The 20,852-nt window shown below is 46.5% G+C and overlaps 1 long non-coding RNA gene across 1 annotated transcript in view; it reads right to left on the reverse strand.

Annotated features, from left to right (window-relative positions):
• LOC126511568 (uncharacterized) overlaps window positions 1–20,852 on the reverse strand; it is an 857,731-nt gene that overhangs the window by 366,632 nt on the left and 470,247 nt on the right. The window lies entirely within an intron of this gene.

Genomic DNA, 20,852 nt, shown 5'->3' on the forward strand with positions numbered 1-20,852 from the left:
TCTCCTTGGTCACAAGTCAGAGGAGTGCACAGCTGTGCTGTCCCAAGTCACCTTTCATCTCTCCAAGGACTCTGAACGGAGTTGGAAGTCTAGCTTGAGGCCACACAGGGCTGAGCATCTCAGAGGGACTCTGAAGGCGGAGGAGCACTGCACTGAAGAAAACGACAATAATTTTGTTCCTCTGAATTCTGTTTCCCTACTTGCCACTTGTCACCTTGGGGATTCCATGCTGTGGAAGGCAGAGGGTTATTATGGACTGTGTCTTGGTAAAATACAGGTCTGTCTCCAGCACAGCTCATCCTCCTGATAGGGGGGCCATGGTGACACTCCATTTTTTCCCTAAATAGTAATCTAATGCCAAGATTCATGAGCTTTTTTTAAAAATTATTATATTGAATAATTAAGTTTTGTATGTGCGCGTGGCACAATGTGCAAGTAAGGTCAGAGGACAACTTGCAGGAACTGCTTCTTCTCCTTCCCACTATGTGGGTTCCAGGGATGGGATCCAAGTTCTCAGGCTCGGTGGCAAGTGTCCTCACCCACTGAGCCAGGTCGTTGGTCCTCGGATTCTTAAACTGTGGGTCAGGACCTCACACAGGGTTGTGCAACTCAAAGTGTGTGCCACAAGTAATTTGAAACAGTAAAGGGCTCTGACGACACAAGGACCAAAAATTAATTTAAAATCAAACCTGATCTCAGTCTGGGATGTTTCTGGCAGGAGCTCGCTCTTGCTCCATTGTATGACTTCACTGCGGCCTTGGTTCTCAACACACCACACACACATTTTGTCCCGAAAGTGCTACAAAGACACAAATGTCATCTGAAACCTGCATTATATGTCATGACTTAGTGGTTTACCATATGTACCATTTTCTGTACATTCCAGAACAACGCAAGTATTAGCATTGAATCAGTAGAACTTTGGATTGCATCAGGTTCAAACATTTGATTTTCAAAATTGCTGTTTGAGTTGCTGCCTTCTGTTTAATATTTTTAATTATTGAGTACATTTGGGCTTGGGAAGACTTTCCCAGCAATTTCTGAAAAGGCCCTAAACATGTGCCTACTATTTTGCACTATGTATTCATGCAAAGTACTGTTATCGGCATTTTTGATCATAACATCAAAATATGATCGATTCTGAAAAGTGTTGAAGATTCCATAGTAACAATATCCAGCCAAGGTTAATTCTTATGTAAAAAACAAACACATGAATTCATATCTGGAGCATGCAAATTTGCTTCAATCTCCAATAAACTCTAAGTTATGTGTATACCAAAAAATTGTGTTGTGTGTATGTGTGTGCTCACCTGTGTGCACACATACATGTGCATGTATCTAGAAGTCAGAGACCAATCTCAGCTGAGGTTCCACAGGTGCTTTCCATATTTTTTTTTTTGAGATAAGGTCTCTCGCTGACTTGCTAGGACTCATCAAATCGATGAGGCAGGCTGGCTGGTGAGCCCCCCAGCATCTGTCTCTTCCTCCCCAGGGCTATGATTACAAACATGTGCCACCACGTCCAGGTTTCTTTACATGGCTTCTCAGGATCAAATACAGGTCCTCCGACTTGTAAGGCAGACACTTTACCAAAAGTTCTGTCTCCAGGACCCCCAAATAATTATTCTAAAATAAATTTCTTTGTGACTTACTTGTGGCAAATGTCTGATTTATGTGCCTATTTTATGGCTATGTATACCCTGAGTCATAGAAGAACTTCTCAGACACAAAGGGACCACACAAGGGGAGATGTCTATGAAGTCCCCATTGAGCAGATACAATTAGATTTAAATTCAGGGCAGAGAAGTGAAATTTTGCTGTAGAAAAGTCAGGGCTGCGCCAAATAGCTGTCCTGACTGATGTCAAGAAGGGTTTTCCTAAGAGACCACCTTTCTCTGTGAGGAGGCATGTTGGGAGCAGTGAGATCCCAGATCCTGAATTTCTTGTAATCCCCTGATCTGAGTGCCTACAGCTGCTCTTAGCATGAGACCTTCAGGAGTTCCTGATGGCAGGAGAGTGGTTTCTGGTGGGTTTGGCTGGGGCATGGCTATCTCTATATAATCTGCCCCTGAACACAATAAAGGGGCATTCTTGGGGAATTCAAGGATGACCCATGTTGCTGTCTCGCTGTCTGTGTGTGTCTGTGTATTTTAACCTCCAGCCCCCTTGCCCGAAGCTCGGTAACTAGGTTCAAGCACACAGAGCGCAGTCACAGGGGCGCGGTGCTTGGCAGAGGCGGACTTAGCAAGGAACTACCTGCTGTCCGTTCGTTAGTCAATAGCAATCAAATGGTGGCAGACATACCCTAAAGTATCATGACCTTGTTGAATGACCATCAAGACAAGAGAGGGACTTCATTTCTTCCAGACTGTGAAGTGGACAAGAGAAGAAAGCTCTGCCATGGCTCCAGAATAAGTAATAATACTGTATACTGCTCCTGAGGCCATCGCCTACCTGGCCTATAATAGCATAATATGGTCCAACTCTTCAAGGGTGGGGATAAAAAGAGCTAGCTGATGTCTGGGTAAGCACCTTAGAAAATTTCATTTGTTTTTGGTGATTATCTGTTTCTTTGTGCTTCGCCCTGGTTCGCCTTTTGCTTCTGCCTCCTTCTTTGGTGGTTTGCTCTGGAGGTTCAGACTGAACGGGTGGTGTGAAGAGTCTCCCAGAACCGTCGGAGGGAAGGGAAAGAAAGCGTGGGCTTGTTTTCTCATGCAGCCCGTGGAAGCTGGATAGCGGGCTCCTGAAGCAGAGACGTGCGGCTTAATGGCACTGAAGAGAAGCCGGGGGTGGGTGCCTGAGCGGTGGAAATGAGAACGGAGCTGCACAAGCGCGTGGGGGAGAGAGGGAAGAGGGAGGTTGCTAGGCAACTTCCCAGGGCAGAGGAGAGAAGTCTTGGGGGAGGAGGTACCTTCAAGGGCACCACTTTTTGCAGCGGGTGGCTACATGTGGTGGAACAAACAGACCCAAGAGAGGTTGGTCACACCTAGCTGGCAGTTCTAGAGACGCTTCTTGCAATAATAAACAGCCAGGAGGAGACCAGGGTACCAAGACCCAGGAGTGTGGCAAATGGCCTGAGCAGCAGCTGGGATGCAAAACAAAAAGCCCAACCTGTTTATTCTACAACTTGTACCATGGAGAACAGAGCGGTCCAACTGGCGGAGGCTAGGAGCTGTGGTTGAAAAACACATTCGCTAAGTGCAAAGTAGGTACCATGCTTTGGGGTACCTCCTGAAAGGGAAAGAGAATCATAAAATCCTTACCCTAGTCAGCCCCTCACTAAGCCTTGGCAAGGAGATGTGAATTGCTGGGTGGTTGTAGCTGCAGAGTAGAAACAACACCTTGTAGGTAAGACTTGACCAGTCTACAGAACAGGGCTGTGGGCTCTGGAGTAATGGTGGCCTTGTGGGATGCGGGTGATAATGGTACCCGCGTCAGAGGGGTTGCTGTGAGAACTAAATTAGTTCACAGCTATAAGGTGCGAAGCATAACATCCAGCAAATGATGAGGTTTGCTCAGTAATTTCTAAACTAAGGAAGAAGGCGAAGAGCTCAGTCCTGAGTGGGGCATGAGACTATCTCCGTACACATGCATTTTATAAATGCAGCTGCAGTTAGAAGAGGCCTTGAGGTTGGGAGCCAACTGCTCGCCCAGTCTGCCATTGTAGGTTCTTTGCTCATCCTAACAGAGAGTGCATACCATTGAAAGACAGCTCTGAGGAGGAGGCCATGCCTTAAAGCTCAGGTCAGAGTAGAAGCGTATCTGAAAAAAAAAAAAATACAACTGTCAGTTCCCTCCCCCGGCTTTCTTGTTTTCCTTTGCTGTCACCTGGAGTCAGGAAGAATGGGTGTGTGTTAACGGATGATATTTTCCATCCAGAATCTGCTTGATCATGTCTGCTCAATCCCTTTCTCTTTCCTCCCTCCCCATCTACAAAGCCTCAAGATTGCTCCTCAGTCTCCCTAGAATGGTTCCGATGTCCTTATTGCTCTTACGTACATACTGGAGGTTCAGCATTTCCAGCCGTCTTAGCCAGACAAATGCACTGCTGGTTGAACAAACTTTAGACCTGAAAGTAGACACACAGTGTCTCAGTCCTTCCCATCTGTGACGTGCTGAGGTCTAGATAAGAGTATCCTAAAGGCCCATGTGCTGAAAGTCTTAGCCTCCCGCCTATTACATTATTAGTTGATGGAATCTTGAGGAACTACTGCATACTTGGAGGAAATAAGGTCACTGCGGGGGCCTTTGAAGGGCCCTGACCTTGACCTCTCTTCTTCCCAGCTGTCAGGCTTCGGGCAGCCTCCATCACCACATGCTTCAGCCATGACATGCTGTCAGACCACATGTTCCAGAATGAGGACGCATCATCATGGATGGAAGCCTCCAAAGAAGTGAGCCAAAATACACCTTTTTCCATTTTAGGTTCATTTACTTTGGGCATTTGTTATAGCAACAGAAACTTGATTGGCAGACAATAGGGTGATTGATATCTGGCCAAGGCAGCTGACACACAGAGATAACTGGCTGTAGAATATACAGGGCTGTATGGCACAAACCCTTGCTGAGAAGGAGACAGGAAGAAAATGCTGCCACAGAAGCAGGGGAGACCTGAAAATGCATTCCTTTTATGACGAAGGCTGCTTTGCCACGCCCACTGTTCTCCTCCCAGCAGACCCCCAAGGACTACACAGAAGAGAAAGGCATATGGCTGAGACCACCTTCCACCCTTAGGATGTGGCCAGAAGGGGGAGGCTCTTAAATTAGGAAAGCCTCCACTGTCTGCCCCAACACAGGCTTTCTGGCCAATCCAGATAAAGTCCGAGAGTCTCTTACTTGATACCACATCTGAGGGCATCTAACTGGGGACAGGAAGAGAGTGCCCTTTCAATGTCTCCTTCCTGTGACAAGTCATCATCTCTGTGTCTAAGTACTGGGACATCTTTGGGGGAGGGAGTGAATGCCGCCATCGCTCCCTAGGTGAGGGCTCTTCAGGCCCCACGTGGCTGGTCGGCTATCCCCACCCGCCTCCGTCTGTTGTGCTGGCCTTATGCCTGCTTGCGAGTACACTGGACCCTTGACCTTAGGCACACATCCAAGGCCACACGGGCTTAGATGGCCAGTCTGAGTCATGCTGAAGGTGCCATCTGTCCTGCAGGAAGACTGCCCCCCCCCGTCCCCCGTCGGTCCAAAAGCACTGGCTCCCTATTTTAATCACAGCTGGTAGCTGCTATTTGCTGAACAGAAATACGTGAAAATACGTGAACAGTCAGCAAAGGGAGGCTTGTACATAGTTCAGGGGCGGCTTCAGAGTTCAGCTGGACATTGCAAACAGTGGAGGCTTACCTGCAGAAACAGGGACCCCAAACTCATAATCAATGAAATTAGAAAATCACCCACGAATAAAGAATGATAAGGACTCTTAGGGAAACAGAGAAATAGTTCAGTAATTGGCAGAATAACTCAGTAATATTTTTCCTAATCTGCTACAGTTTACAGGGAAAATGTTGCCCAGTGGCCAATGTTGTTAAAATCTTGTCTCTAGCCTGAGGCAACGGGGAAAGGGTGAAACCTTTAAGAGGTGGGGCCTGGAAGAAGGTAGTCAGGATTTAGGGGACACACCCTTGAAGGGGCATTTGGACTCTGGCCCTCTCCCATCTCTCTGTGTTTTGAGGTGTCACATGATGAGCTGCTATCTTTGCTACGTGCTCCCTCCATCCCAAGTGCAGACAGTAGGCCAACCTCCGTCCACAACTATGAGCCAGCATCGCCCTTCCCTCTGTTTAAGTTGACTCTCTCGGGGCGGGGGGGGGGGGGTTGTCACAATAAAGAAAAAGTACACGAGGCAAAAATCAACACTGGCAGAAAGGCTCTTAAGGTTTCTCTGAGGATGATTCGGAGGAAGGTTCACACTTCCCTCCCACCCTACACCATCTCAGAACACACCCAGGCTTCTCATGGAGAAATAACAAGACAGGGGCTCCCTGCAGGTATCCAGGCAGGGAAGCGAGCGACGAAGAGATGAGAATGAAAACCTGGTTCAACCCCGATCAGACTTTGGGGAGTCTAATGCCAGAAGGTTTATTGTAGGCACATTGAAACACAACAGAATTTGGAAAAGGTTTTCCGGGCAACAATAATTCCCATAATTATTCCAGTTCCAGTTATCCAATAAAGCTTAAAGTGTGACTACATAGAAACTCCTTACATGTGGCCCTGGGGGTGTTCTGTCTGGAATCTAGTGCAGTCTCTGACCAATAGCATAGAGGTCAGAGGGTCATACAGTGCATGGGATGTGTCCCCTAAGGTCGGATAACGTCCTAGGGAGGGGAGAGTCTAGGATAATCATTCTGGAGAATTTGGGTGAGGTCTGCCTCCACAGACAGCAAAATGGTTACCAGATCGTTAACAAAATCCACTTCCAGCCCCCTGGGCAGGAAAGCAAGCATTTTATCCCCTCCATTGAGAAGAGGTCCCTCCCTGTGAGTTTCAAATTCCTGGTTTCCTTAGTGATTTGTGGCGTAAGGACTTTTGTGGCCCCAACAGCAAAAGTCCAACATTTCACATCATCAAAGAGAAGGGACTAGCCCCAGACATAACACTATTGTTTTTCAAGTCTTGGCAGTGAAAAGGTTAAAGGGAATGCCTCTGTCCCAAAGGCCTCTGGGTAGAACTGGAAGCAATTACTAACAAAGCTAGCTCCAAGGCAATCCTTAAGCTTGTATTTGTCCCCTAAGTTTATTGGACACGGTCAGTTGCTCCTTCAAGCTCCAGTGGCCTTGGTCCTTTCTACCTCAGTGACATCTCAGACTGTTTTTATAGTCTTTCTCTCCCTTGTGTTCCAGCACACCAGATACTGACAGCTACAAGCTGGATCGTTCTGGGGTCTTATCCACCTCCTTGCATTTAATTCTTGAGTATTTGTTTAAAAATTCTCCATTCTCTCACTTGAGTTTGGCTCGCAGTGAACGCTTAGCTGGGGGCAGGTGTAGAGGAAGATGGGGCCTGAGCATCTTTTCTGCAGAAAGGCAACTTCCTCTGAACGTTCCCTCCAGTTCACTGCAGGTTTGAGCCCGTGGCAGGAAAGAAGAGAAGCAAACACTGCAGAGAACTGCACGGCTGTGCTTTGTCTAGTAAATCTGTTCCCTATGCCTGGACTTACATCGCATGGGAGTGGAGGACAAGCACACAGAGCTCCTACCTCGTGACCCACAGTTAGGATATGGCAAAGCGGGGGTTTGAACCTAGGACGTCTAACTCTGAAGTCCCCATCTCGGAGAGTCTTGTTTCTGGCTTGAGCAATACCTTCTCATGATGCTCTTGTGACAACCATGCATCCAGTGACCGCTGGCCCATAGCTGGTACTGTTTTAACATCCCAGTAAAACCTCTGTCCAGTGCTCCGTCAGATTCCTTACGCTTTGGTCTCAGAAGAGCATAGTCCTGAGTCCTCAGCTTTTTGTCAAGCCTTTTCCTACACTAACCCTGCTCAGCTGTTCAGCTAAGTTCCAGCCATTAGATTTTTGGACAGGTGTGAGAAACCAGCTTCCAGAAACTCCAAAATATCCCAGAGACTTGTGGCCAGTCTCTGAGAGGTCCCCTTGAAGTCATTCTCACTTGGCTTTGCAAGAAAAGTGTCAGTGTCTAAGAGTGTTCTCCAAGGAAATTCTGCCCCTATGAGTTTTTTCAGAATTTTTAAAATATCTCAAAATATCTCAGGGCTAAAGGCCATCAATTTTGCTTTAGGTGTCTTGGTTAATGTTTGATGGTAGATCTGGAATCCACTGTTCCCTGCCTTTGGGTCTGTGGCCAAAACTCAAAAGTTAATATCCCCTTATACACAGAGAAGGCAGGGCTTCCCCAAGCAAAACATTGACGTAAAACAGCTGCTTCCTCCATAGAAAGAAAAAAAAGGTAGACCGGAAGGGGACAATAAAAGACTGAGAAACAAAAGGGCAAAGAAAAAGGGGGAGTGGGGGAGAGAGAGAGAGAAAGAGAGAGAGAGAGAGAGAGAGAGAGAGAGAGAGAGAGAGAGAGAGAGAGAGAACCATCACAGACATGGCTGGCACAACACACAGGACTCTTTATTTATGAAGTTTTTTGTGAAATCGCCGAAAAACTACTGTTAAAAACATTATTGCTGCTGTTTTGCAGTTAAGGAAACTCAGCCTACGGCCAACTTTTACAGGTGCCCTGACATAGGTAACTAAGAAAAATGAAAGTTTAGGCAGTTATGGTATCCATATCGGTAACCTCAGCCAGCACTCAAGAGGTTGAGGCAGGAGGATGATCAGCTCAAATCCACTCTGGAACCTATCCCAGGCAAGTGTCCCAAAATTAAATTTGAAAAGCACTTACCTGAGGACCAAGACGCATACATTCATGCATACATGCCCACATACAAATATACATGGGAAGGGAAGAGACCCTAGCGCCGTAATCCCCTGTGGGGCATCTAGGAATTTTGCATTAGGCTCCACCCCTTCAAGTTTCTACCATCTCTTGATAGCTCCAGGCTGTCATGAGACGCTTGCGATTCAAACTTTAGCATGTCTATTTCATGATTAGCAAACTTGGGAAGCATCCTGACTTGCACCCAGGATTCTGTCTTCCCTTGCTTCTCCCCATCTGTCTGGTAAGCTGTTCTTCATCTTTTCTATTCTGAGAACCTCCTAACTCCAACCTTTCACCTCTCTGCTTTCCCACCTCACATCTGGGCTTGTAGCTTCAACTGTGGTCATTGTGCTGGTGACCCCAAAACTCTGTCTCCAGTCCATATGTTTCGGCTACCCAACCCACTTGGTACCTCATGGGCTGGTGTCCAAGGATGAGCAGCAACGGATCTGCCTGGAAGCTTTCTTTCCATGGTCCTCCTTGCTTCAAGTTCTCTTCTCTAGTTGTTCCGAACAACAGTCACGGAAGCCTCTTTGACCTTGTCTCTTCCCGCGCCCTGTCTCTCCAGGCATGATGGTGATCCTTTTGGTGTTCTGCCAGCAGAGAGCATCCATTAGTCAGCCATTTCTCATGCTCCACCTCCACCTTTGGAGGCAGGTCCCTAGGCTCTCACCTGAACACCAAGAAGTCATGTTATGGTCTCCTCACTTGGCTCTAGACTCCTTAGCGTCTTCTCCATACAGAAATTCAAAGTGAGCCTTCTGAATGTCATTTGGATCATACCGAACAGCTGCCAGAATTGTCTCTGTCTACCACCTGTTCACGGTACCTGTAGTACAACCACACTTCCTCCTGCAGCCTGCAGCCCCGCATGGGCTGGCCACCAGCAGCTGGCTACGATCTTCTCCTTCCACCCTCCTTCACCTTCACACCCCACCTCTGTCCTAGCATCCCCCGCCTCCACCCCTTTCATTAGACCCTGTTTGATCTTGTTCTTTCTGCCCCAAACGTTCACCCTTCAGACAATCACGCTGCTTCTAACCTATGTTTAAATATCATTTTGATGGGTTCCCTCCTGTCTCTGCATCAGTATTATATACTTCATTCTGCAGCATCCCCAATTCTCCTGGTTTCTCCTGTTTCCAGAATCCTTGCCTCCTCTTCCGCTCCAGTTGACACAGAACATTGACTCCATGGGAGCTCCCACCAGAGTATTGTAGACACAACCTGGCAGAACCTTCCTACATGGCACACCATATGCCTCCCGCCTCACACCTCAGGCGTCTCTACGTGTGCCAAGTAGCGGATGCCACAGGATATGCCTGATGCCCACACAGGAACAACCCACAGTTTTGAAGTTAATACCCTGAGGGGTGTAGAAACCTGCAAATTCCTCCCCTGTATAGAGTGTCCAAGCACCTCGGCTCTTGTGGCCAATCAGGAAGCAGTTCTGTGGGGTGTGGCGGTCATTTGCACTTGGGCTCCCAGCAGGAGCCATCAGAGGACACACCTGGTGCTCCTTCTCCAGCCTGTCTGCCTCCTTTGGTTCTCCTTTGCTCTTGCATCCTGGAAAGAGAAAAGAAAAGCACATATGCCTAGTTTGTTTGATTTTTTAAAATTTTTAGAGATAGTTTCAAGTAGCCCAATCTGTCCTCAAACTCATTATGCAGGCAACGTTGACCTTGAATTTCTGATCCTCCTGCCTTCCACCTCACAAGTACTAGGGTTCAGGTGTGTTGGAACTGAAAGGCAGGGTCTCCTGACTGCTAGGCAACCAGTCCACCAAGTGAGCTACATCTGCAGTCCCATCAGCTCTAGTTTTAAGCACTGTATTCTGAAAATACACACACAAATACACACACACACACACACACACACTTCCTATCACATCTCTTCTTTATTTTCCCTCTCTGCTTATCAGCACATGGGACACCATATATATTTATTGATTCGTTTTTTTGTCTGCCTGCCTCTTCACTCCAATATAATTTTCATGAGTTCTCTTCTATTGAGTTTACTATTGTACCCTATGCATCTAAAATATAGGAAGTACTCAATAAACATTTGTTGAAGGAATGAATAGGTGTGAAAAGGATCTTGTCTAGGAAAAGCTACACAAATCCATGGTCTCTACAGCTGCTGGCTTGGAGGAAGAAGCTCTCAGCCTCAGGCAGGGCTAATGAAGGAGCCTGGTGGGGAAGAACCACTCAGAAGCAGGTTGGTCACTCCCTAGAGGTGAGGCAGGTGCAGGGGCTCTGCCAATACGCACCCACTTTCACCGAAGTCTTACCACGCGCTGCTCTGAATACAGGAGCCTCACACATCTTGAAAGGAATATGTTATGGCGTTGTCAACTGCCTTTCCCAAATCTTTAATGCTTCATCTACACCACTTTACATTTGGGGTTAAAATATACTTTGACTTTAGGTAACGTTTTTGTTTCTATTGAAAAAAAAAAAACCCTATTCAAGTCTACAGTATTCTAGTTATTTATTTTTTTTTACCCAGAAAATTACCTTTCACAGGAAGAAAATGCTAAAACCATATCAAATGTTCCGCGGACTCAAGTGTGACATAAATAAATTCCGAATGGGAGAACCGATGCTGAGCATCACCCCCGTAGGAGTGATCCCACCTTCCCATCCCCTGCCAAGGCAAACACAGGTATCTCTGTGATCAGCTTGGAAATCAGCCATATCAGGAGGCTTTTACAGCAGTTAAGCAATATATTTATTTGAAATACAGACTGCCTGTGAAATAGCTAAAATTACTTGTCTACTGGAAACAAGATCAATAGAGAATAATAGCAAGTTGTGAGGGACTTTGAATCTGGAGAACCCTGTTTTATCTCAAGTACAGTCTACTGAACAAGGAGGGTCTGTGATGAGAGACACAGCGAACTTCAGAAGAACAGTACCTGTGAAGGCTAAACTGCTGTAGCGGAACATACAGACACCGTACATCTTGATTCTAGAAAATCAGTCACCATTTCTTAAGGGCAACGTGGAGAAACGAAGCCCTTCTTCATGGGATCAGTGTGACAACCGCTATGCAATTATATATTTTACATATGGCAGACTTCTGGTACATAACAACTGTTAGATAAACGTAAGTTATTATTGGCAAACTTGCAACAGTCACCCAAAGAGAAGCACCATCTGAAAAATGACCACGTGTAAGAAAAGTTAAACGTATCTGTTATCAAGCGGGCAGGACTGGGGCTCAGCCAATCCCATGGAGAAGCTAAGTCAGTGAGCAGGGTCAGGAGAGCGTCTGACGCTGGCAGATAGAATGAGGACTCAGCGAGTATCTGGAATGTGTCAAAACCAAGTGAGAACGGCTGGTCCAAAACCACCAAGCATTTCACTGCTGCTCTACTCATGACAGCCAAGATACGGGGTCAGCCGAGAGGCCCATCAACTGGTGAATGCAGAAACATGGTTCATTGTACAAGGGAATTTCACTCAGCCATAGGGGAGAATGAGATCCTGATGTTTTTGGGAAATGGATGAATCTGGATATCACTGTGAGGCAGATAAACCAGACTCAGAAAGAGCACATACCTCTTATTTCCTCTCCTATTTGGAAACGATAACTCTCTATAGTGTGTGTATATGACAATAAATATGTATATATGACCTGAAAGCAGAAAGGCACCCTGAGAAGGGAGAAAGGTCTAAAGGGTGAGACAAAGATGATGGGAAACACACGACAGGGAAGCTGTAGGACCGCTTGGAGGAGAGTGGGGGAGTGAACAAGAACCAAGTCTAGTGACGTGTGTGTGTGTGCCAATGTCACCTTGAACTCCCTACTTCATATGCTAACTAAAATCATTACAGGATCATTTTTGGAAGGCAGATCTGGGATTACAAAGGTGCAGAAGTTCCGGAGACTGCTGGGTATGTTCCGTGTCTTGATTGTGATGCTAGTCTCGTGGATGTTTATGCACACCCAAAACCTTTCCAAGTGCAGACTGGCAAGATGATTCAGTAGATTAAGTCACTTTTCGCCAAGTCTTATGACTTGAACTTAATCCCTGGAACCTACGTGCTGGAAGGAAAGCTTCATCCCCTACAAGTTGTCTTCTGACCTCTGCATGAATGCCGTGGCGCGCGCGCACACACACACACACACACACACACACACACACACACAGAGATGCGCATGCGCATGCCTGCAAACATAACAGTGGAGCAGAGACAACAGGCAGGAGACATGTGGCTGGATCAGAGACAGAGAGCTGAGGGCCTACATCTTGAGTCTTAAGCAGGAGCTAAAGAGAGCTAACTCAAAATAGTTCGAGTCCTTTGAAACCTCAAAGCCCCAGTGATGCATTTCCTCCAGCAATGCCACACTTCCCAAAGCTCTCCAAAGAGCCACCAGCTTGCCACCGGGTATCCAAATGCCCATGACTATTGAGGGCCGTCTCCTTCACCCACCACACAAGGTGATGAAGAAAGCATGCAAACTGTGGGACCCTCAAGGCCCTGATTCCAAGCAACAACTGTCCATCGAGGTCTTAGCTTTTTAAACCTGAAGGTATCCTCCCCTAAGTCCACTCCTATAGACTTTATGGCACCAGAAATTGTGTCCTTTTTATAAAGTACCAGGGGTCCACATGGGCTTTCCTCATTGTTCTTCTGCATTGTTTGTTAAAGGATTCAGCAAGCCCAACTAATAATACTCAACAAACTAGGGGAAAATAAGATAAAGATTAGGCTGTGTGGAAACCAAGGCAGGATTTTCACCACTGACGTTGAAGTAGCTGAACTCACCTGTCACAGGCAGCTCTCCTTCCCAAAGCACGGGTTCTGCCCTGACAATCACACAGAGGAAGAAAAAGGATATTTTTTTTTCCGTGTGGCTGACTATCTCCTGAGATAGAGAGGTGTGTTGGGAATTGTGGACCCCCAGACCCTGAATTTCCTGTAAACAACTTGTTTTCTATGCTTGCAGCTGCTCCTAGCAAAACAACTTGTTTTCTTGTGTTCAGTCTTGTTTCAAGGATGACCTGTGTCTCTGTCTGTGTGTCTTTGTGCGTTTAAATCTTCAGGCCCTTGCCCAAGACTCGCAAACCGTCCATAGTGTAGGTGGTGCACTACAGGCTTTAGTACCGTAGTACGTGTAGTAGCGCAGACAGTAGAGACATGGAAACACAGTTAGTGAGGTAAAGTTCCCCACGACTTCCTATCCATAGCGTGTTCCTCCTCTTTTCTCAGGAGGGCGAGGCAGAGAGTGTGATATAGACTCCCTCCGCATTGGACAAAGCCTCCAGAGCAGAAAGGAAGTCCTCCTGTCAATCACACCCCTGCCAACATCCTTCTGTTCTTGCATTTCTGGTTGTGAGCCTAGCCATCTCTCCAGTCACGTACCTATGTTCTTATTCTTCCTTTTGACATTTTCCCCAGTGCCTGGCATTGTGCTGAGAAAATGAAAGATACAGTAAGAGAATGGGTGGATGAATGAGGAACGTGTATTTCAGGACAAGGAACTAAAAGGGAAGAAAAGCAATGGGGGACGGAAGGAAGGGGAAGTGACGGAGATGTAAACATCAGTGGCTAAGGCTGTGGCCCTGATGGCAGGTGATCTGAGTTCAGATCCTATTCAGTCCCTATTATTCTGAGAAAGGCACCTAAACTCTCCCTAGTCAGTACTTAGTCCAGTTGTGAGCCCTGAGTGTGTTCAGGCCCATAAAGGGGCTCAAATAGTACCGACAGACTCTGGCCTGTAGTTCAGTCTCATCCAGTATCTGTCTTTTGAAACTAGAATGTACCAGGTGCAGCCATGCCCACTCAGAGATGATGGTTTGCTGCCTGCAGCATCCTCTGCAACAGTATCCTCGCCCCTCTGCAATGGAAAAAGCAGATGGGCAGAGAGCCCAAGGCCAGCACGGCTTGAGGCATCTTCCTCTTCTCCTTTGGAGACAAAGAAGCTTCAGCTCCATTCTTTATTTGGGGATTGTGTGTGTGCGCGCGCCTGTGTGTGTGTGCGCCTGTGTGTGCGCGCCTGTGTGTGTGCGCGCGCCTGTGTGTGTGCGCGCCTGTGTGTGCGCGCCTGTGTGTGTGTGCGCCTGTGTGTGCGCGCCTGTGTGTGTGCGCGCCTGTGTGTGTGCGCGCCTGTGTGTGTGTGCGCCTGTGTGGGTGCGTGTCTCCATGCACATATGGGTGGATGAGCATATGTGTACATGTGGAGATCAGAGGTCATCACCAAATTCTCCCTTAATCATTCTCCATCTTATTTCCTTTCTAAAAATTTATTTATTTTTCATCCTGACCTCAGTTTCCTCTCCCTCCTGTCCTCACTTCCCTGCCCCCGGTATCAACAAAGCTTGGCATAACAAGTTGGTATGACTAAGCACCTCCCCTTGTATTTAGGCTGGGCAAGGCCACCCAGTGAGAAACAGGTTCCCAAGAGCCAGCCAAAGCATTAGACGGCCCCTCTCCCCATTGTCAGGAGTCCCACAAGTGGACCAAGCTACACAGCTGTCACATATATGTATAGGGCTTAGGTCAGTCCCGTGCAGGCTCCCTGGTTGTTGGTTCAGACTCTGTGAGTTCCTATGAGCCACCTTGGTTGTTTCTGTGGGTTTTCTTGTGATGTCCTTGACCCCTCTAGCTCCTACATCCATTTTATGTCTTGAGACAAGGTCTCTCACTGTGTGTGGAACTCTCTCACTTAGTTAGACTGCTGGCCAGAAAACCCTGGGGATCCTCCCTCCTCAGCCTCCCTAGTGCTGACATCACAGGGACTCGTCACTTCCCTTGATTTCTACTGTGGGTGCTGGGGATCTGAACCCAGGCCCTCATGCATTTGTGGTAAGTACTTTACCAATTAAGCCATTTCTGCAGCCTCGAAAGCTCCATTCTTCGATTCTAAAAAGGAGACTTAGGCTGTGTGTCCTTTCTCATTAAAGCAGATCTCAAATTTTGCAATGCAACTTCAGGACTCTTTTCTTCACTTTGTATATGGCACTGACTCTGCTTCTGGTTCTTTACACTGGGAGCTTAGGTTTTCCAAGTTAGAGCTGAGTTATTCATTGTTTGCACGTGCTGCCTCGAACAAAATTAACACCTGGGGACTGCATGCTCAGTACAGATATTCACACCTCCCCCCCTCACACACACACTACAAACCCTAGTGACAAAGCACTAGGAACCACTGGACTTTGATCCTATAGCAGTGACAGGTGGATCTTTGTGCCCCTATCCTGCCTGTTTACCTCTTTATTTTCTCCTCAACTGCGTGGTTAATGGCAGCCCTGCCCTCCTGGAAGAGCCTGCACCTACAAATGGCATTTATTTAGTTTCCTCTGGGGCCTTGGCCTCCCCTGAGAGGCTTAGAAGTCCGTGATGAGCTATCCCCTCCCGGCAAGCTTAAGTGTGGAGACAGGTGCTGCCCCTCACATTCTACGGCAGGTGTTCCAGAGAATTCCTACCATGCTTCTTGGGCAGCCACATTGGCTCCTGTTCCTCAACACAACTGGTCACTCTCACAGAAAATCTGTCACCTCATCAAAGCTGGTCCTTGGCCTTTTTATCCAAAACCCTTCACACTGACTGAGCCAAATGGCCTTGGGAACCTCCCAGGTCCTCTGCACCCCTGCTCCTCCCCCAAAGGAGGATGGATGGCCACAGAGTCCTTTAACTCAAGCGCTGATTTCCTGTTTGAGGTCAGGGCACCCTCATTGCTATAAATTCCATGCAACATGGTTAGCAGCTGGCTTGAGCGTTGACTTGCTCTTAGGGCAGATGGCTGACCCCACCACCTGCGAAAGCCTCCGGAGGAGCTTGGCTTCTCTGCCTCACTGACTTCCTCTGGTCTCAATCCTTAGTTTCGAGGGGGAAAAAAAAACTTCAGCGAGCTCTGAGAAGCCTGAGTTTCCCCAAGTCTCCTTGGAGTTCAAAGATGAAGTCATTGTTTGCCTCCAAGAAAGAACCCATTAGCTGCCATTGCCAGCCGCGGGTGTTTTTCCTTAGCAGACACAGACTCCCCAGAACCTCCACAGGTCGCCAGGTCAACAGCTTAGCATGCAGAATCTGCAAATGCCGATGGTTTCCTGCTCAGAACTGCCAGGTACCGTTGAGCTGCTTCTTCCTCCTCAGTGGTCTGGATCCCCAGAAGGGACCATGCTGAAATGTACCTGCCACATTCTGTAGATGAATTTCGGGTCCCAACCGGCAGACTGCAAACCTAAGACAGAGCTGGAAACCCAAATGCCTCTCCTGGGTGTCTGGCACACTCCGTATCCAGCTTGACTTGAAAGAAGGGCTTTTCTTTCTTTCTGGTTTTTCTTCATTTCCTTTTTCTTTATGGCGTTTGTATTCCCCTAAGACCCAATAAGTAGATACGTATTTGTAAAGTAATGGGTAAAAATGATTACTGGGTTTTTTAAATGTGATTTCTGATGTTCCCATTTTTATTTAACTCAGCAATGACAGTTATACTGACAGCCACACTTATTCATGGTCTCGATAAATCGTCTTTGCCTAATACTGCATTAAGCACTATTTGCAAAGTAGCATCCTTGGATGACTTCCGCCACCATGTTCAGGGCCTTTGCTACCCAACCTCCTCAGGGGCTGCCAACATCTTAGCAACGTCGGCTCTTCGTTATAGGATTCCATCTGGGGCAGATAGATGTCTCAGAGCTGGCACAGGAGGCCACCTTTCTTGGATAAATGGCCCCCCAAATGACAGGTTCATCCCGGGCTGACTGTTGCAGCACACATCCTGGGAACAGACTCACTCCAATCAGAGAGAGGCCACTGAATGGGCCTTTTTAATTACACCCCTCCCCACCTCACTTATTAAGACGTTTGGCACATGCTGACGGTGGAGATTTTTCTGCATGGTTCTTTTGGGAGCTACCTAGATGACTTTGGCAGAGAAGTGACATATAAATAACATTTAGGATTATTATTATTATTATAGGACTAGGCTCTCATCCTGTGTAACTGGGAATTCTAATGCTCCAACTTGCTTGTTATAAATACTGTACCCGTCATCCCTTCATACAACAGGGACGTGGTAGGAGGCTGTGTGAGGTACAGATCTGTTCATTGAAGCTGGTCTGAGAATCATCCTGCATGTATAAAACACGTCACAATAAATAATTCTCTCCTTTTAGGCAATCCACTCACCCTCTACGTCTCCAGGGATATAAACAGCAGGCAGACTTTACACACATTTTAGCAATGGAAAACAGATAAGTATTATGGGTGAGACTATAGAACAAGAGACATTAACCTGGTCCCAGGGTGAGATCACAGCTGGTCTCATCCCAAAGAGAGAGAGTGGAGATGTTCAAATATCTTCACAGCTTGAGAAAAGAGCTTCCCCTTAGGATCAGGTACCCGTTCCCAAGTTGACTGTTGTGCTTTTGGCCCGCTTCTGAGTCAGTGCCGTGTTCCACCCTTCACACCGGGGTAGTGATAAGGCACCCACAGAAAGCCCCTGCTCTTGGGAAGCTCGACCCTGATGTTACATCAACAAATGAGCAAATGTACAAACTAATGCCAGAGGCAAAGTTCAAAGCAAATACACATAAAGTCAACACAGCAAAGAACAGCTGTGGGTCAGCACAAAGACACTTCCATAGGCTTGGGAGCAAACAGAAGAGTGATGCCAGATGACGTGGGAGGCCACGGGAAAAGGTCTGTCATTCTGTTAGCTCAGTGGCCATTGGACAGGGCAGAAGGGGCTGCAGGCTGCTCCGTATAGCCACCCTCCCCCTTGGTTTAGAGCAAAGCCTTCTGAGTTTCATGCCCACATGGTTAGAGCCTTCTTGGCATGTATGTGTGGTCATGTGACTAAGGTCTTGTCAACTAATAAGCTGTGGGCAGAAGAGACCAGTTCTACTCTTAATAAGATCTGCCACGTGTTTCCCTGTTTCTGCTTCCCCTGTTGCACTCGCTGCGATGACAATATAGCTAAAGAGTCAGCCTCGAGCCCCAACAGCACGAAGCAACCCTGGGGTATGGTGAGCAACAACATAGAATTTGTTATGAAATACTCATTTCCCTTTGCTTGAGCCATTGTATTTGTTTTACGGTTTTTGTTGTTGTTGTTGCTATGGTATCTTAGGCTGCATCGTAATACAGAATGTTTTAATCAGGAGCAGTTTAAATGTCAATGAGATTAATCCACCTGCCACGTGGATTCAGATGGAAAAATAACAGGTTGCAAGTACAGGAAGAGACCACCCAGGAACCTAATGCAGTCACCCAAAGACATTGATGGCTTGGGATAGTGTTATGATCTGATTATAAATGTCCCCCACAGTCTCATCTTGCAAACACTTCAGTGGATGGCCTTATTATGGAGTGGTAGAAACTTTGGGAGGTGGAGCCTAGTTGAAGGAAGTTGGTCACTAGAGACATGTCCTTGGTGATATCTTGTCCTGGTTTCTCCTATATTCCCCTTTTCTCTGAGTCCTGTCTATAAGAATGTCTTCTATCCCAGGTTTCCACAGCTGTGATGTTCTGCCCACATACATAAAAGCAAGAAACCATGAGTTAAATCTTCTGAAACCATGAGCTAAACCCTTTGAAGACATGAGCTAAACCCTCTGAAACCATGAACCCAAATCTATCTTCCTTCCTAAGCTGTCTTCTTGTGTCCTTTGGTCACAGTGACAAGATGAAAGGTGACTCTGGTAGTCTCTCTGCACATAATAACAGGTTACAGGGAGTTGGAGACCCATTTTTGGAAACAAAAGCAAAAAAAATTTTAGAATAAACTGGATGTCTGGGTGGAGGGTTCAGGGAAGAGAAGTCAAAGCAATGGATAAGATCCTTCAGTGATTTCTCCAGATCCTCTTAGGTATCTGAGGAGACCTTGGGCATCTCTGGCATAGGAACCTCTCATTCTCTGAGGTAACAACTGCCACAACTGTCAGTCTAATAGTTTTCTCTACAGATACCACTCTCGTGTGCCAGATGTAAGCTGAAACGTTGTATGTAACAGAACCAATCCCTGCTGGTTTAAAACATAAATACGTTTGTGGGGAAGGATGATGATGTTGATCACAGAAGTCAAGTGTAGCCATAAATTTAAAAAAGGATTTGAAATAAGGACTAGAAAGATGATAGGTACTAATCAAATGTTCTTAGCTCTTTATCCCCAAGCAGACAATTTCTATTCCTACACAAATGACCAAGGATGGCTGTCTACAGCTTCTGAATCTATATACCTTCCCACAAGCAAACTGTGCAAATCCAAATAGGTACGTGCCCACCTTAGACTCCTGGGGATGGTATGAGAATTTAACTAGTGCCTCACCTGTCCACACATACTAGAACAAGTCACTGAGAAGCATCGATGTGAGCCAGGCAGCACCTCCCACCCCAGGGGTGTTCTAACACAACTCAGACTGAGTACAGTTCATGTCAAGTTCATGAAGACACAGCACACCATGGCCCAATGGCTCTTTCCACACTCTACTTCAGAGCTAACCAGAAGCTAACCAGAAGCCATCCCCAGCTGATAAATATCTTTCTTATCTTTAAAAATTTCTTGAGCAGAAGGTTTCATTGATTTCCTGGGGACTCCTTGCAGGGACTCACAAACACTTTCAAGTTGTTTATCCCCCCCATGCTCTCCACAGCTTATATCAGCTGCTCATTTGTCCTGCAATGGTTTACCTGTTGGGGAGCTGAGCCGGAATGGGTGTGCAATCCTACAGACAAATTACACAAGTGTGAACCTGAATCTCACAAATTAATCTGAAGTCTTGAATCTTAGATTTGTTGTTCTAAAAACTTCTATTCTGCAAATAGGTGAGCCGAGCTTCCAATTAGTCCAGTGTCCCTCTTCCCCTTACCTACCCTCAAATGCTCATTCTTTATTCCCATCCAGGGCTCCCTCTCCCTACTTCTCAGAATGAAGTTTTAAAATTGAGCTATAAGAATGGATATAGCAGCTCTTTATCTGTCAGAGAAAGATTAGCTGAGGATAGTTATGGGCCCCAGGCAAAGATAGGAATGCAGCCTGCCTCTTAAAGGCTTGATTGGGAAGGTTTTATTGTTATTATAAAGATGCTCTTTCCTTTAAAAGTTTACAGCTAGGTTTTTTTCTTCTTTTAGTCACAGAAGGTCATGTACTTTTTTTTATTAGATACTTCTCAGTTTTAAGGCTGAGATTTACTTAATAACACATACAGTTGAGCAATGAGGATGATGGGAACTGAGCAGGACCTCGATGGAGTTTTGCCGGGATCTCAACACCATGAACCATGAGCCTCTGGGTGATGTGTGAGGTCACAACCTCTCACCACAGAACAAGCCCACAGTAGGAGTAGAGATGTATGTTTTTCACATGTCAAGGCACTCAAAGAATGACCTTTTGATTTGCTTTATATCTTGTGTTTCCTTCGACATTTTTATTATACAACTAATAATTATGATACAACATATAAGAGGTATTCTAAAACATAATCTTATCATTTTATGTATTTTAAAT

The sequence above is a fragment of the Alexandromys fortis genome, unplaced genomic scaffold, assembly GCF_014885135.2.
Source record: "Alexandromys fortis isolate MF-2015 unplaced genomic scaffold, M_Fortis_MF-2015_v1.1 scaffold_102, whole genome shotgun sequence".
Classification (NCBI taxonomy): domain Eukaryota; kingdom Metazoa; phylum Chordata; class Mammalia; order Rodentia; family Cricetidae; genus Alexandromys; species Alexandromys fortis.